Below are 15630 nucleotides of genomic sequence, written 5' to 3'. Positions count from 1 at the left end.
AGAAGCTTGAGTGCTAAAGAATTGATGTTTTCAAACTATGGTGTTGGACAAGACTCTTGAGAGTTCCTTGGACTACAAGGAGATCAAACCAGTCAATCCTAAAGGGAATTAACCCTGAATAGTCATTGGAAGGACTGATACTGAAGCTGAAGCTCCAATACTTTGGCCACCTCATGAGAAGAACCTACTCATTCAGAAAGACCCTGATGTTGGGAAAGATTGAGGGTAGTAGGAGAAGAGGGCAGCAGAGGATGAGATGGTTATATGGCATCATCAACTCAGTGGACATGAGTTAGAGCAAACTCTCAAATAGTGAGATAGTGAAGGACAGGGAAGTCTGGCACACTGCAGTCCATGGGGCCCCAAAGAGTTGGACACAACTTAGCAACTGAAAAACAACATCCCCATAGTTCTTATTTAACCCCACTGAAAATTGTGTCTAGACCTGTGTGCTTCCAATGAGTGCTTTTTCATCAAAGAACTGTACTTCTAGGAACATTTTAAAATTCATAGATTTGAAGATCCAACCAGTCCATCCTAAAGGAGATCAGTCCTGGGTGTTCACTGGAAGCACTGATGTTGAAGCTGAAATTCCAATACTTTGGCCACCTCATGCGACGAGTTGACTCATTGGAAAAGACCCTAATGCTGGGAGGCACTGGGGGCAGGAGGAGAAGGGGACGACAGAGGATGAGATGGTTGGATGGCATCACCAACTCGATGGACATGGCTTTGGGTGGACTCTGGGAGTTGGTGATGGGCAGGGAGGCCTGGCGTGTTGCAGTTCATGGGGTCTCAAAGAGTCAGACACGACTGAGTGACTGAACTGAACTGAGAACATGAATGTAACATAAAACTAAGTGTGCTGTCCATGGGAGAATCCAGAGGCTGAAAACAGAATATTTGTTCTTGTAAGGACAAGATCCAATGCTATGCTCACATAAAGATTATAACAGAGAATGAAAGAAAAGGACCTACTGAAAAGCAGATGTCTTGAGCTAGAAGTAGTAATCACAGCATCTGCACTTTGGCGTCTGGTAGAAAACACAGGAGGAAGACAATAAAGCACAGGGTATAAAAATACCAAAAAAGTCAGCTGGCTCTTTTCAACTGGGAGGAACAAAAATTACAGAGTGCAAAAGGATATTCAAAAGACTTTGGTAAAAATCTGAAGCCTTAAATAGCTCACGGTTCAGACAAGCTGGAATATAGATGCAAAGTAAGCAGAGAACAAAATGTTTGAACTTAGTTTTCTCATAGTATAAGGCTCAAAGGCCAATCATACCTGTTTCAAATTAATTCTTTCACCAAACTCAGTAACATGACTTCCTCAGCAGTGCCATTTTTCACATACCAAAGACACTTCAATTTATTGCATGTAACTCTCCAGAAAGCACCTCTAAAAAGTATCAAATGTGAATGCCTTGGCCAACATTCTAACCTATGTCTAAATCCTCTACTGACTACATGAAAATGCAGAATGAACACATGATTTGGAGTAAGAATACTTGAATTCAAGTATTGGTCACCTGCCACTGCTTAGGGAAGTGATTTCTGGACTTATTTTATCTCTTGGAGCCTCAGCTGGGTTTTTTTGGTAAAACGAAGGTATAATACTTGCCTTAACTACTTTACAGAATTGTTAAGAAAATCAAAAGAGCTAATCTATATGAAAAATTTATGTTTTAACCCTAATAATCATATTATTTAAAGAGTCAATGGTTCATCATTCAGTGAAACCACAGCCTCACCAATCATCCAACAAATATGCCCGTTACTCCAAATAATGGCTATAATGTATCTGTGAAAATGACAGGCAGGATCCTTGCACAAATGGAGCATACAGTTTGATGAAAGTTGTAGATTTAAGTTTTGACAAAAATATAGCAAACAAAATAATTCATCTTTCAGCTAATAAAAGGATTATAAGTACATTTTTAATCATGTATTGCTCATTTTCTATTAATTTCCATAAAGAAAAGAATATAATGGTATAGCTTCAATTCTGAAGTACACTTAGCCTGAAATCAAAAAGTATTATTTACTATACACACATCATCATTATGTGATAATTATAGACAGCACAGACATATTTGCCATTATGCAAACTAAAGGGAAATGCAACTGTTTACTCCAAGTTTGGCTTGGGGAAATATCGTTGTTGAGTCAATAAGCCGTGTCTGATTCTTTGCGACCTCATGGACCACAGCATACCAGGCTCCCCTGTCCTTCACTTTCTCCCAGAATGTGCTCAAACTCATGTCCATTGAGTCAGTGATGTTATCTAACCATCTCATCCTCTGCCACCTCCTTCTCCTCCTGCCTGTTGCCTTTCCCAGCATCAGGGTCTTGTCCAATGAATCAGCTCTGTGCATCAGGTGGCCAAAGTATTGGAGCTTCAGCATCAATCCTTCCAATGAACACCCAGGATTGATTTCCTTGAGGACTGACTGGTTTGATCACCTTGATATCCAAGGGACTCTTAAGTGTCTTCTCCAAAATCACAGTTCAAAAGCAACAATTCTTTGGTGCTCAAGCTCCTTTATGGTCCAACTCTCACATCCATACATGACTACTGGAAAAACCATAGCTTTGACTATATGGATTTTTGTCAGCAAAGTGATGTCTCTGCTTTTTAATAACAAAAAACTATTTGAGAAAATATTCAAAAGGTCACTATTGAGTGCTTGCTTTTATGCACTCAATAAAAGTGCATTTTTTTTTCTAGTGGGCATTGTAAGTAATACCAAGATCAGCAAGCCCCAATTCCTTCCTCCTTTAAGGGACTCATAATAGAGGAACAGACATGAGATCTATAAGATCACTTAAGTAGGAGAACGAGGCATGGAATACTAAATACAAGATTGTAGAGGTTTAGAGACAGTGACCAAACATCCCTTTCAACGTACCTTCATAAAATGTTGACAAATAGGACAAAGCACAAGACCAGTAATTCTGAGTTAGATTCTGATCATGTCTTCACTCAAACTGGTTATATGAATGGAAATAAATTATTTCAAACCAGTTTTCCTATCTATAAAATAAAAAAATAAAACTTTACCAATCTTCTGGCTTTTTCAAATCCTTTCTGAAAAAAAAAATCAAGATAGAATAAACAGATTTGTCTGAATATCAGTTCCTCCACAATTTTGGTGGTTACATTATGCAACAAAGGGAAGCACCCTCACTGTTTTTGACACTAAGAACATCCTCCATAAATGTTAACCCTGTATATGAAGAAGGAAATAACTGAGCTAAACCTTAACATATGGGTAAGATTTTAACAAGCACAGATGATAAAAAAGCATGACATATCAAGACACATTTTTGATATTTAAATTAAGTTTAATTTAATACAAATGTCACATCATCTTAATTAAAGAAATGGAAACTATCATGACTTAAGTATTCATTCTGTGATGTCTATGTTTAGGCAAATTTAAGCAAACAGCAAAGACTCGGAAGTCCTACCACCAAATCTACAAGCATTGAGAAAATGAGAAAGCCAACTTAATCTGGGGAAAGACATGGAACTAGAAACATGCAAGGATTAGAAATGGCAGGCAGTCTCACTTGGCAGTCTCACTTGGCTTCACCCTTAAGTCCATTGACTGGAGTAAAGAGTTAAGTCTAGAACAATGCATTTCAAAAATAAGAAAACAGCCTCAAGGAGATGAAATGACTTGCCCAGTAGGGACACAACCATAAGTGGTAGATTTAGGCCCCATAGGCAGGCCCTTTGATTACAAATTTCTTCTTCCTTCAAATCTTTCTATGGCAATAGTAGTGGTATGTTATACACCAAACATGTTTAATAGTTAATATGTTATAATAGTAGTATGTTATACACCAGATGTATATAAAGAGCAGAAAGAGTTCTGGGTGTCACATTGGTTGCCATTTTTGCACTAAGGGAGAAAGACAACATAATGCCAGGGGACAGAGAAGTTTGGCCCTTTATTATTCCTCTCCTCTGTTCAACAGAATGAGTCAAACTCTTCTCCTCCTTCCATGCTAGTGACTTGACCATTGATGTTGTGCTTGCCTTAGCAGGCTCAATTTCCGTCTTCTGACAAAGGATAACACTACTGATATAAACTACTATTCTCTCCTTTCAGAATGTTTGTTTCTGTGTAAGGAAACAAATTTGTCTAGAAATAAATTTGTTTAGGGAACTGTCTTCACTCCATCTCCAGAACCAATCAGAAAGAAACCCAGTAAGTATAACTAATGGAATGCACCTAAATCTAGAAATACTCCCATAGTTATGACAAAAAAATTGGTTAATATTTGAGTGATGATATGCGTAAGGCCTCCCTTTGATAAAGCAGAGAGCATTTTAGGGGGTGCGAGAGAGGCTCGGGAGGGAGGGGATATATGCATACTTATGGCTGATTCACATTGTTACATGGCAGAAACCAACACAACATTGTAAACAATTATCCTCCAGTTACAAGAAACAAAAATTTTAATTAAAAAAAAAGACTGAAGTAAAGGAAAATCTGGCCATTAAAAGGACATGCACAATCTTTGAACTTCAGGAGCAAATTGTATAATATTAACCATAGTAGTTAACTTAGAAGTTAACTACTTCCAAGGTGCTTATGATGGTTCCAAATCAGTAAAACTTTTGCTGATATTAAAATATACCTTTTAGGATATATGATATGGCTTAGTAGTTCAAACTCAGGCCATAGGAACATTAATTTCCATGAGCTTTTATAGAGGTTTTAGGGTCAGACAGTAATCAAGATGGTTCGGAACAGACAGTATATGAATATATCACCCAGATTTAAAACCACACCATAATATCCCATTTGAGACTGGTGGAGAGGGCTTTTATGAAGCTGAAGTGTTTAACCCAGTAGCTGAACACTTGAATCTTGTCTGATAGCATTTCACTTAAGCATTTTAAAATATGAAATATTGGACAATAATAAAAATGAATAATAAATTTATATCAAAACAATTTTTTTTTAAAAGGAGAGTATTTTTCCAGAGCTGGAACCTATATGCCCCTCCTTTAGATTCATTCCACCCTCCAGTACTTAGGATCAGCTCTAGCAGTTGGAATGAAAAATGTAAGTTCACATGCAAATGGAGACCAAAAGAAAGCAGGAGTCGCAATACTCATATCAGATAAAATAGACTTTCAAATAAAAGCTGTGAAAAGAGACAAAGAAGGACACTACATAATGATCAAAGGATCAATCCAAGAAGAAGATATAACAATTATAAATATATATGCACCCAACATAGGAGCACCGCAATATGTACGGCAAACACTAACGAGTATGAAAGAGGAAATTAATAGTAACACAATAATAGCGGGAGACTTTAATACCCCACTCACAACTATGGATAGATCAACTAAACAGAAAATTAACAAGGAAACACAAACTTTAAATGACACAATGGACCAGCTAGACCTAATTGATATCTATAGGACATTTCACCCCAAAACAAGCAACTTCACCTTTTTCTCAAGTGCACATGGAACCTTCTCCAGAATAGATCACATCCTGGGCCATAAATCTAGTCTTGGAAAATTCAAAAAAATTGAAATCATTCCAGTCATCTTTTCTGACCACAGTGCAGTAAGATTAGATCTCAATTACAGGAAAAAAATTGTTAAAAATTCAAACACCTGGAGGCTAAAGAACACGCTTCTGAATAACCAACAAATCATAGAAGAAATCAAAAAAGAAATCAAAATATGTATAGAAATGAATGAAAATGAAAACACAACAACCCAAAACCTATGGGACACTGCAAAAGCAGTGCTAAGGGGAAGGTTCATAGCATTACAGGCTTACATCAAGAAACAAGAAAAAAGCCAAATAAATAACCTAACTCTACACCTAAAGCAATTAGAGAAGGAAGAAATGAAGAACCCCAGAGTTAGCAGAAGGAAAGAAATCTTAAAAATTAAGGCAGAAATAAATGCAATAGAAACTAAAGAGACCATAGCAAAAATCAACAAAGCTAAAAGCTGGTTTTTTGAAAAAATAAACAAAATTGACAAACCATTAGCAAGACTCATTAAGAAACAAAGAGAGAAGAACCAAATTAACAAAATTAGAAATGAAAATGGAGAGATCACAACAGACAACACTGAAATAAAAAGGATCATAAGAGACTACTACCAGCAGCTCTATGCCAATAAAATGGACAACTTGGATGAAATGGACAAATTCTTAGAAAAGTATAACTTTCCAAAACTGAACCAGGAAGAAACAGAAGATCTTAACAGACCCATCACAGGCAAGGAAATCGAAACTGTCATCAAAAATCTTCCAGCAAACAAAAGCCCAGGACCAGATGGCTTCACAGCTGAATTCTACCAAAAATTTAGAGAAGAGCTAACACCTACCTTACTCAAACTCTTCCAGAAAATTGCAGAAGAAGGTAAACTTCCAAACTCATTCTATGAGGCCACCATCACCCTAATTCCAAAACCTGACAAAGATGCCACAAAAAAAGAAAACTACAGGCCAATATCACTGATGAACATAGATGCAAAAATCCTTAACAAAATTCTAGCAAACAGAATCCAACAACATATTAAAAAAATCATACACCACGATCAAGTGGGCTTTATCCCAGGAATGCAAGGATTCTTCAACATCCGCAAATCAATCAATGTAATACACCACATTAACAAATTGAAAGATAAAAATCATATGATTATCTCAATAGATGCAGAGAAAGCCTTTGACAAAATTCAACACTCATTTATGATTAAAACTCTCCAAAAAGCAGGAATAGAAGGAACATACCTCAACATAATAAAAGCTATATATGACAAACCCACAGCAAGCATCATCCTCAATGGTGAAAAATTGAAAGCATTTCCCCTGAAATCAGGAACAAGACAAGGGTGCCCACTCTCACCACTACTGTTCAACATAGTGTTGGAAGTTTTGGCCACAGCAATCAGAGCAGAAAAAGAAGTAAAAGGAATCCAGATAGGAAAAGAAGAAGTGAAACTCTCACTGTTTGCAGATGACATGATCCTCTATATAGAAAACCCTAAAGACTCTACCAGAAAATTACTAGAACTAATCAATGAATATAGTAAAGTTGCAGGATATAAAATTAACACACAGAAATCCCTTGCATTCCTATATACTAACAATGAAAAAACAGAAAGAGAAATTAAGGAAACAATACCATTCACCATTGCAACAAAAAGAATAAAATACTTAGGAGTATATCTACCTAAAGAAACAAAAGACCTATACATAGAAAACTATAAAACACTGATGAAAGAAATCAAAGAGGACACAAACAGATGGAGAAACATACCGTGTTCATGGATTGGAAGAATCAATATTGTCAAAATGGCTATTCTACCCAAAGCAATCTATAGATTCAATGCAATCCCTATCAAGCTACCAACGGTATTTTTCACAGAACTAGACCAAAGAATTTCACAATTTGTATGGAAATACAAAAAACCTCGAATAGCCAAAGTAATCTTGAAAAAGAAGAATGGAACTGGAGGAATCAACCTGCCTGACTTCAGACTCTACTACAAAGCCACAGTCATCAAGACAGTGTGGTACTGGCACAAAGACAGAAATATAGACCAATGGAACAGAATAGAAAGCCCAGAGATAAATCCACGAACCTATGGACACCTTATCTTTGACAAAGGAGGCAAGGATATACAATGGAAAAAAGACAACCTCTTTAACAAGTGGTGCTGGGAAAACTGGTCAACCACTTGCAAAAGAATGAAACTAGAACACTTTCTAACACCATACACAAAAATAAACTCAAAATGGATTAAAGATCTAAATGTAAGACCAGAAACTATAAAACTCCTAGAGGAGAACATAGGCAAAACACTCTCCAACATAAAGCACAGCAAGATCCTCTATGACCCACCTCCCAGAATATTGGAAATAAAAGCAAAACTAAACAAATGGGATCTAATGAAACTTAAAAGCTTTTGCACTATAAGAGAAACTATAAGTAAGGTGAAAAGACAGCCGTCAGATTGGGAGAAAATAATAGCAAATGAAGAAACAGACAAAGGATTAATCTCAAAAATATACAAGCAACTCCTGCAGCTCAATTCCAGAAAAATAAATGACCCAATCAAAAAGTGGGCCAAAGAACTAAACAGACATTTCTCCAAAGAAGACATACAGATGGCTAACAAACACATGAAAAGGTGCTCAACATCACTCATTATTAGAGAAATGCAAATCAAAACCACAATGAGGTACCATTACACACCAGTCAGGATGGCTGCTATCCAAAAGTCTACAAGCAATAAATGCTGGAGAGGCTGTGGAGAAAAGGGAACCCTCTTACACTGTTGGTGGGAATGCAAACTAGTACAGCCACTATGGAGAACAGTGTGGAGATTCCTTAAAAAACTGGAAATAGAACTGCCATATGACCCAGCAATCCCACTTCTGGGCATACACACTGAGGAAACCAGATCTGAAAGAGACACATGCACCCCAATGTTCATCGCAGCACTGTTTATAATAGCCAGGACATGGAAGCAACCTAGATGCCCATCAGCAGATGAATGGATAAGGAAGCTGTGGTACATATACACCATGGAATTTTACTCAGCCGTCAAAAGGAATTCATTTGAACCAGTCCTAATGAGATGGATGAAACTGGAGCCCCTTATACAGAGTGAAATAAGCCAGAAAGATAAAGAACATTACAGCATACTAACACATATATATGGAATTTAGAAAGATGGTAACGATAACCCTATATGCAAAACAGAAAAAGAGACACAGAAATACAGAACAGACTTTTGAACTCTGTGGGAGAATGTGAGGGTGGGATATTTCAAAAGAACAGCATGTATACTATCTATGGTGAAACAGATCACCAGCCCAGGTGGGATGCATGAGACAAGTGCTCGGGCCTGGTGCACTGGGAAGACCCAGAGGAATCGGGTGGAGAGGGAGGTGGGAGGGGGGATCGGGATGGGGAATAAGTGTAAATCTATGGCTGATTCATATCAATGTATGACAAAACCCACTGAAATGTTGTGAAGTAATTAGCCTCCAACTAATAAAAAAATTAAAAAAAAAAAAAAAATGTAAGTTCAATTCAGCTCAGTCGCTCAGTTATGTTCGACTCTTTGTGACCCCACGAACCGCAGCATGCCAGACCTCCCTGTCCATCACCAACTCCTAGAGTCTACCCAAACCCATGTCCATTGAGTCGGTGATGCCATCCAGCCATCTCATCCTCTGTCATCCCCCTCTCCTACTGCCCTGAATCTTTCCCAGCATGAGGGTCTTTTCCAATGAGTCAACTCTTCGCATGAGGTGGCCAAAGTATTGGAGTTTCAGCTTCAGCATTAGTCCTTCCAATGAACACCCAGGACTGATCTCCTTCATGATGGACTGGTTGAATCTCCTTGCAGTCCAAGGGACTCTCAAGAGTCTTGTCCAATACCACAGTTCAAAAGCATCGATTTTTCAGCACTCAGCTTTGTTCACAGTCCAACTCTCACATCTGTACGTGACCACTGGAAAAACCATAGCCTTGCTAGATGGACCTTTGTTGGCAAAGTAACGTCTCCGCTTTTTAACATACTGTCCAGGTTGGTCATAACTTTCCTTCCATTAAGTAGAGCTGGCCCCAGACCACGGGACTCACATCACACTTGTCAGTCTCGCCCTCACAGGGGCCCCAGGTCTGGAAATGGAGCACCATCGTTTTCCCAGGCCGGGTTTCTTTCTCTAGCACCTATAAACGACCTCTCTTCACTCTTGCCATCTCCTTGGAGTTCTTTCTGATCCTGAAGCTCAGCCCTAGTCTTTGCTACCTCCCAACAGTCTCCCTTGACATTAACTGTCGGCTTATACCTCTCCTGCCCTCCACAAGAATTCTCTGGGTTGTGTTGCTTTTGCCTTATGGCCTAGATACCAGGCTTCACCTACCAGAATGACCCAAGCTGGCCTGACCCCACCCTCAGCCCTCATAGCATCAAGGTCTAGCCCTGAGTCCACATGGCCATGTGTGTCTACTTGATCACTGGGGGCTTATAATCTAATTGAAATAAATACACACACACATACACACACACATATGCATCTGGGGTATATATGTGTGTATATATAAATAAATATATATATAATTATATATATAACTATATATAATACATAGTGTAATTATATATAATATATAATACAATATATAATATATAATACATATAATATATAAAATAATATATAATTATATATAATATATAATATAATTGTATATATAATATATATATAATGTATATAATGTAATTATATATAATATATAATACAATGGATAATATAATATATATAATACAATATATAATATATAATACATATAATATATATAATCGTATATATAATATATAATATAATTATATATATAATATATAATATAATAGATACATAATATATATAATATATAATATAATATATGACATTATATATTATATAATATAAATGTATATATAATGTATAATTGTATATATAAATATACAAAATATATATTAAAATATATAAAAATATATTTATAAATATATATAAATACATATAAATATTTATATATGTGTGTATGTGTATACACATATGTACACATATATTTGTATATATATAGATGCAGATATAGATAAATATATATATATATTTTTATAAATAAATATATATAAACATATACCCCAAATATATACACACACATATATATATGGGGTGTAAATATATATATATAAAATATGAATCACATATTACATACATATATATATTTATGTGTGATCTGTGTATACACATATACATGCATATATATATAATTTATACTTATGCACATATATATTAAATTTTATATATATAAAATTTGGAGAAGGAAATGACAGTCCACTCCAGCATTCTTGCCTGGAGAATCCTATGAACAGAGGAGCCTGGTGGTCTACAGTCCATGGGCTTGCAAAGAGTTGGACACAACTGAAACAACTGAGCATATACATAATTGGCCTTGACTTTTGTTATTTTGTGTTGTAAGTTCTTATCGGTATTTAAAATATCAAAGCGAAAAACAATGTGGTTCTTGAACTGGTAGACTTTAGGCATTACCCAGCTTTAACTAGGACAACCCAATGGGACATTGACAGTGTAACCACAGAGCTGACTAGTGGGTATATGACTCAGAACTAGACTTTCTGGAGTCAAATCCAACTTTTGTCATTTACTAACTTTGGGTTATCGGACAGAATTAACAATGCTTCAATTGCTTCAACTATGAAATGGAGGAAATGATGCCTTTCTCAAAGACTTGTGAACACTACATTTACACTGCTTAAGATAGGTATCACTCAACAAGTACATATGTACTATCTGGGTGGCTGGCCATTTCTTACAAATAATTAGAGGATTCATAAAGAAGATCAAATAGAAAATAAGTGTCATATTGAAATCAGCTATTAACTCTTCCAAGGTGATTCCTCTGACCCTCCCCAGGACAAGCTGAATTTGCCTCCTATGTATTAATATCAATGAGTATTTAGCAGAGACCACTACGTCTGCCTTGACAGCTTACTACCTGTGTGAAAGTCCTTTCTTTGTTCAATGTATTGGGTTGTCCTAACTTCATGGCAAATAGATGGTGAAACAGTGGAAGCAGTGGCTGACTTTATTTTTGGGGACTCCAAAATCACTCCAGATGGTGAGTGCAGCCTTGAAATTAAAAGATGCTTACTCCCTGAAAGGAAAGCTATGACCAACCTAGACAGTTTATTAAAAAGAATAGACATTACTTTGTCCACAAAGGTGCATCTAGTCAAGGCTATGGTTTTTCCAGTAGTCATGTATGGATGTGAGAGTTGGACTATAAAGAAAGCTGAGCACCGAAGAATTGATGCTTTTGAACTGTGGTGTTGGAGAAGACTCTTGAGAGTCCCTTGGACAGCAAGGAGATCCAACCAGTCAATCCTAAAGGAAATCAGTCCTGGGTGTTCATTGGAAGGACTGACGTTGAAGCTGAAACTCCAATACTTTGGCCACCTGATGCGAAGAGCTGACTCATTGGAAAAGACCCTCATGCTGGGAAAGATTGAGGGCAGGAGGAGAAGGGGACGACAGAGGATGAAATGGATGGATGGCATCACCGACTCAATGGACATGAATCTGGGTGAATTCTGGGAGTTGGTGATGGACAGGGAGGCCTGGCGTGCTGGGGTTCATGGGGTCACAAAGAGTTGGACACGACTGAGTGACTGAACTGAACTGAACTGAAATGTTCATTCAGGTTTGTCCATAACAACTTGAATGTCTAGACTAACTGGATCCTGCTAAGTATTCCAGTCAATGTTCTGGGGACCACAGGGGGCCCAAGGCAGATAACTCCTCTCTTACAATAAAACATGAATGAATGGCCAACACAATGGAAAACAATGCTTTCTACCTGATAGGATTAGCTTTATTATTAATTTAGTTAAGATATATAAAGCACTTAGCAAATACTGACATGTTAGCCAACTTCTATTATTAGCATAACTCAAACAATACTCAGAGAGAGGAAATGATGAAATCAGAATGTTTCTAAGTGATTAGAGCAAGGGGGTATCATGTTCCTGACACATAGGCAGTTAGTCATTACTCCAGCCCCAATCGGATCTCTTCCCACCAAAAGTAAACACAAATCTTAATTGTAGCTGAAAGAACACCACACAGAAAAGTCATTCACATCATACGAAGCAACCGTAGCTACATCCTCTTACAAACAGAAAAGCAGGCAAAGTAAGCATGATAAGTACATATAACAACTCATGTTCTGCAAAGCTTTTAAAGGATGCAATCTTTCTTAGAAATTCAGTAAGAGGCTACACTTTAAAAGATCAAGTAGACACAAAGAACCTTAGAATAAAAATGATGGCCCCAAGCAAGAATGCAATAATCCAACACATACTAGGACAAGGCAAGCACAAAGGAGGATCAAAGGAACCTAAAGAAAGAAAATTTCAGTGGATCAAGGTGTGGGTATATTACTATATTCTTAGTGAACAGATCCTAGAAATGAACATGAATTTCACGCTATAGTATTTGCCTGCTGCTGCTGCTGCTAAGTCGCTTCAGTTGTGTCCAACTCTGTGCAACCCCACAGACGGCAGCCCACCAGGCTCCCCCGTCCCTGAGATTCTCCAGGCAAGAACACTGGAGTGGGTTGCCATTTCCTTCTCCAGTGCGTGAAAATGAAAAGTGAAAGTGAAATCGCTCAGTCGTGTCCAACTCTTAGCAACCCCATGGACTGCAGCCCACCAGGCTCCTCCATCCATGGGATTCTCCAGGCAAGAGTACTGGAGAGGGGTCTACAGCCAGTTGGCCTTGACTACAAACTGCCTGTATGACCTTAGTAGAATTATTTCCTCTCACTCTCTATTCATCTCTTTGCCTGCAAAGTGTAGCTAATGCCAGAATCTACCGAATAGGTGTAGCATGGTTATTAAATTAGCTAAGCCAGGTGACTCAAGCGAAACATTTAGGATGTTGAATGACACACAGAAAACATATATATTGTTTATCCATTGGGTACCAAGTTAAAGGATGTCACATTTGTTGTTGACAAATGTCTAGACTAACTGGATCCTGCTGAGTATTCCAGTCAATGTTCTGGGGACCACAGGCAGATAACTCCTCTCTTCCAATAGTGTGTTTCGCCCTGCTTCTCAGGGCTCAGTCCCCACAACTAGGCTTAACAAGTTCATTTTCTCTGGCTTTATTTTACCTTACAATCTAAGTTACTAGGAATGAGTTGCCTGAGGACCTGGATGGTTTCTTTGATCTCTGTGGACCTTACATTTAACATAACATCAGGCACAAACCAAGGTTTCAAAACAACAAATGATGAATGATCAACAAATGAATATCAAACAAGGAAAAAATGTTTTAAATCCAAGACTACTTGCTAAAATCAGCAGACCTTTAAACTAAGAAAATGAAATTATCGTTTTAATGTTCTTTTAAGAGTTTACAGCTAAAAGCACTAGCAATGCTTTTTAAAGTGAATTGTGTGAACTGTCATGTTGGAGATCTTGAAATGTTTTAATGGAATATTACCACCATTTCCTCTGTCACTTAAAAACTTAAAAAATTTCTTTCTGCCCCAAATGTTCTGAGAAGCGTGTATGTTCTCTATGCATTGGACTGCCTAAACATCGAAAAATTATCTGCTTCTCCATCAACCACTGATTTTTTCCATTACCAAATGAGAGGTTCTAAAGGCCCACAATGACTAGGATAAATCGCCCCATTTCTTTTACTCTATTAAAGGAGATATTTTATGTTCCACTGCCACAAAATCCAAGATGAACATCAGAAATAGCCTGTGAGCTGAAGACTTCCATTTTAAAATGGCATCACAATTTATCCTATTTCCTACTGTACCATGAGCATTACATTATTCATTAGAAGCATTTGTTTTTAAGCAGCTATTACACAGCTTTTGTTGAGCATAGCCTTCCCAGTATAAGGTGGTGATTTGGAGAGATACCTTCCAGAGACAAGGTCACTTTGTGGAATTCTCCCCCATGTGACCACAGAGTGTTTGCATACATACAAACTCACTCATGACATTCCGGTCATGTTTGCTCAGCGAGCAAGTAATTTGCCACTCTCGTTTCTCCAGGTACAAGGTACCTGGTGGAAAATCAATCTTCTTTCCGCTCCATACATCACAGCTCCCCCAGACACCCAGTGCATTCCGGCTCTGAAATGAAGCTCTGAGAATAAGACACAAACCTGTTTCAGCAAATGCATTATCCGAAGGGGCTAATGAATGTTACACCTCACTGGGAAATCCCATCTTGGGGCAGGGGAAATGTCTATACACAAAGCAAAGGTGCTGTTTTGTGCAAAGCAGTTCCTACACCAGAGGGAGAGATGTCTTAATAGTGGAAGAAACAAGTAGCTGCAGGGGGTTTAGTGAACACTTTTTCAGAAATATTAATCTACCAGCTCTTCAGGTCACAAATCATTTTCTCCACCTCTTTGACAGGCTGAAATTTGATTTTGAAAGACAATCCATTGTAGGATCCTGACTGGCTATAATATATCAGGCTTCTCCCCAGGGGCAGAACCAGCTCATATCAGCAGATGAAATCATTCTGTGTTTTCGCTGATACTGATTGCTGTTTTTTCATCAACATGTCCAACTCAACATCATAACATAAGTGCCAGTGGGAAAAAGAAGTGGAAATATTTTCATTCTATACCTCTCTTCAAATCCAAGGAAGGGTAACATGCTGGAATTTTCATGGCTCAAATGTATTTTAGAAAACCACTAATTCAGTGCCAACAAATATTTATTGAATACCTACTCTGTCCTATTGTGGGAGCTATAGATAAAATAGTTAATAAAAGAAACAAAGTCTTTCTCCTCATGGAATTTATGTTCCAGAAGAGTGAAAGTAAATGAACATCTAAATAAACCAATATGGTAGTTTCAAGTATTAATTACAACTGGTGAAAAAAATAAGAGAGCCATGTGATAGACAGTGATGGAAGGCTGGAGATTTCAAAGCAACATCAGATAGGATGGTGAGAAAAATAGTTGTCAAAGGAACTAGCCATGAGAAAAAAAGGGAAAGCATATTCTAAGGGGAAAAATAGAGAA

General features: G+C 37.5%; 1 protein-coding gene across 3 annotated transcripts in view; it reads right to left on the bottom strand.

The window, feature by feature from the left end:
• The window catches only part of TAFA2 (TAFA chemokine like family member 2), a 550254-nt gene that overhangs the window by 183838 nt on the left and 350786 nt on the right, over window positions 1-15630 (bottom strand). The window lies entirely within an intron of this gene.

Source organism: Cervus elaphus, chromosome 3 (assembly GCF_910594005.1).
Source record: "Cervus elaphus chromosome 3, mCerEla1.1, whole genome shotgun sequence".
NCBI classification, from domain to species: domain Eukaryota; kingdom Metazoa; phylum Chordata; class Mammalia; order Artiodactyla; family Cervidae; genus Cervus; species Cervus elaphus.
The sequence above is the reverse complement of the archived record's forward strand: the minus strand, read 5'-3'. Positions and strand labels throughout refer to the sequence as shown.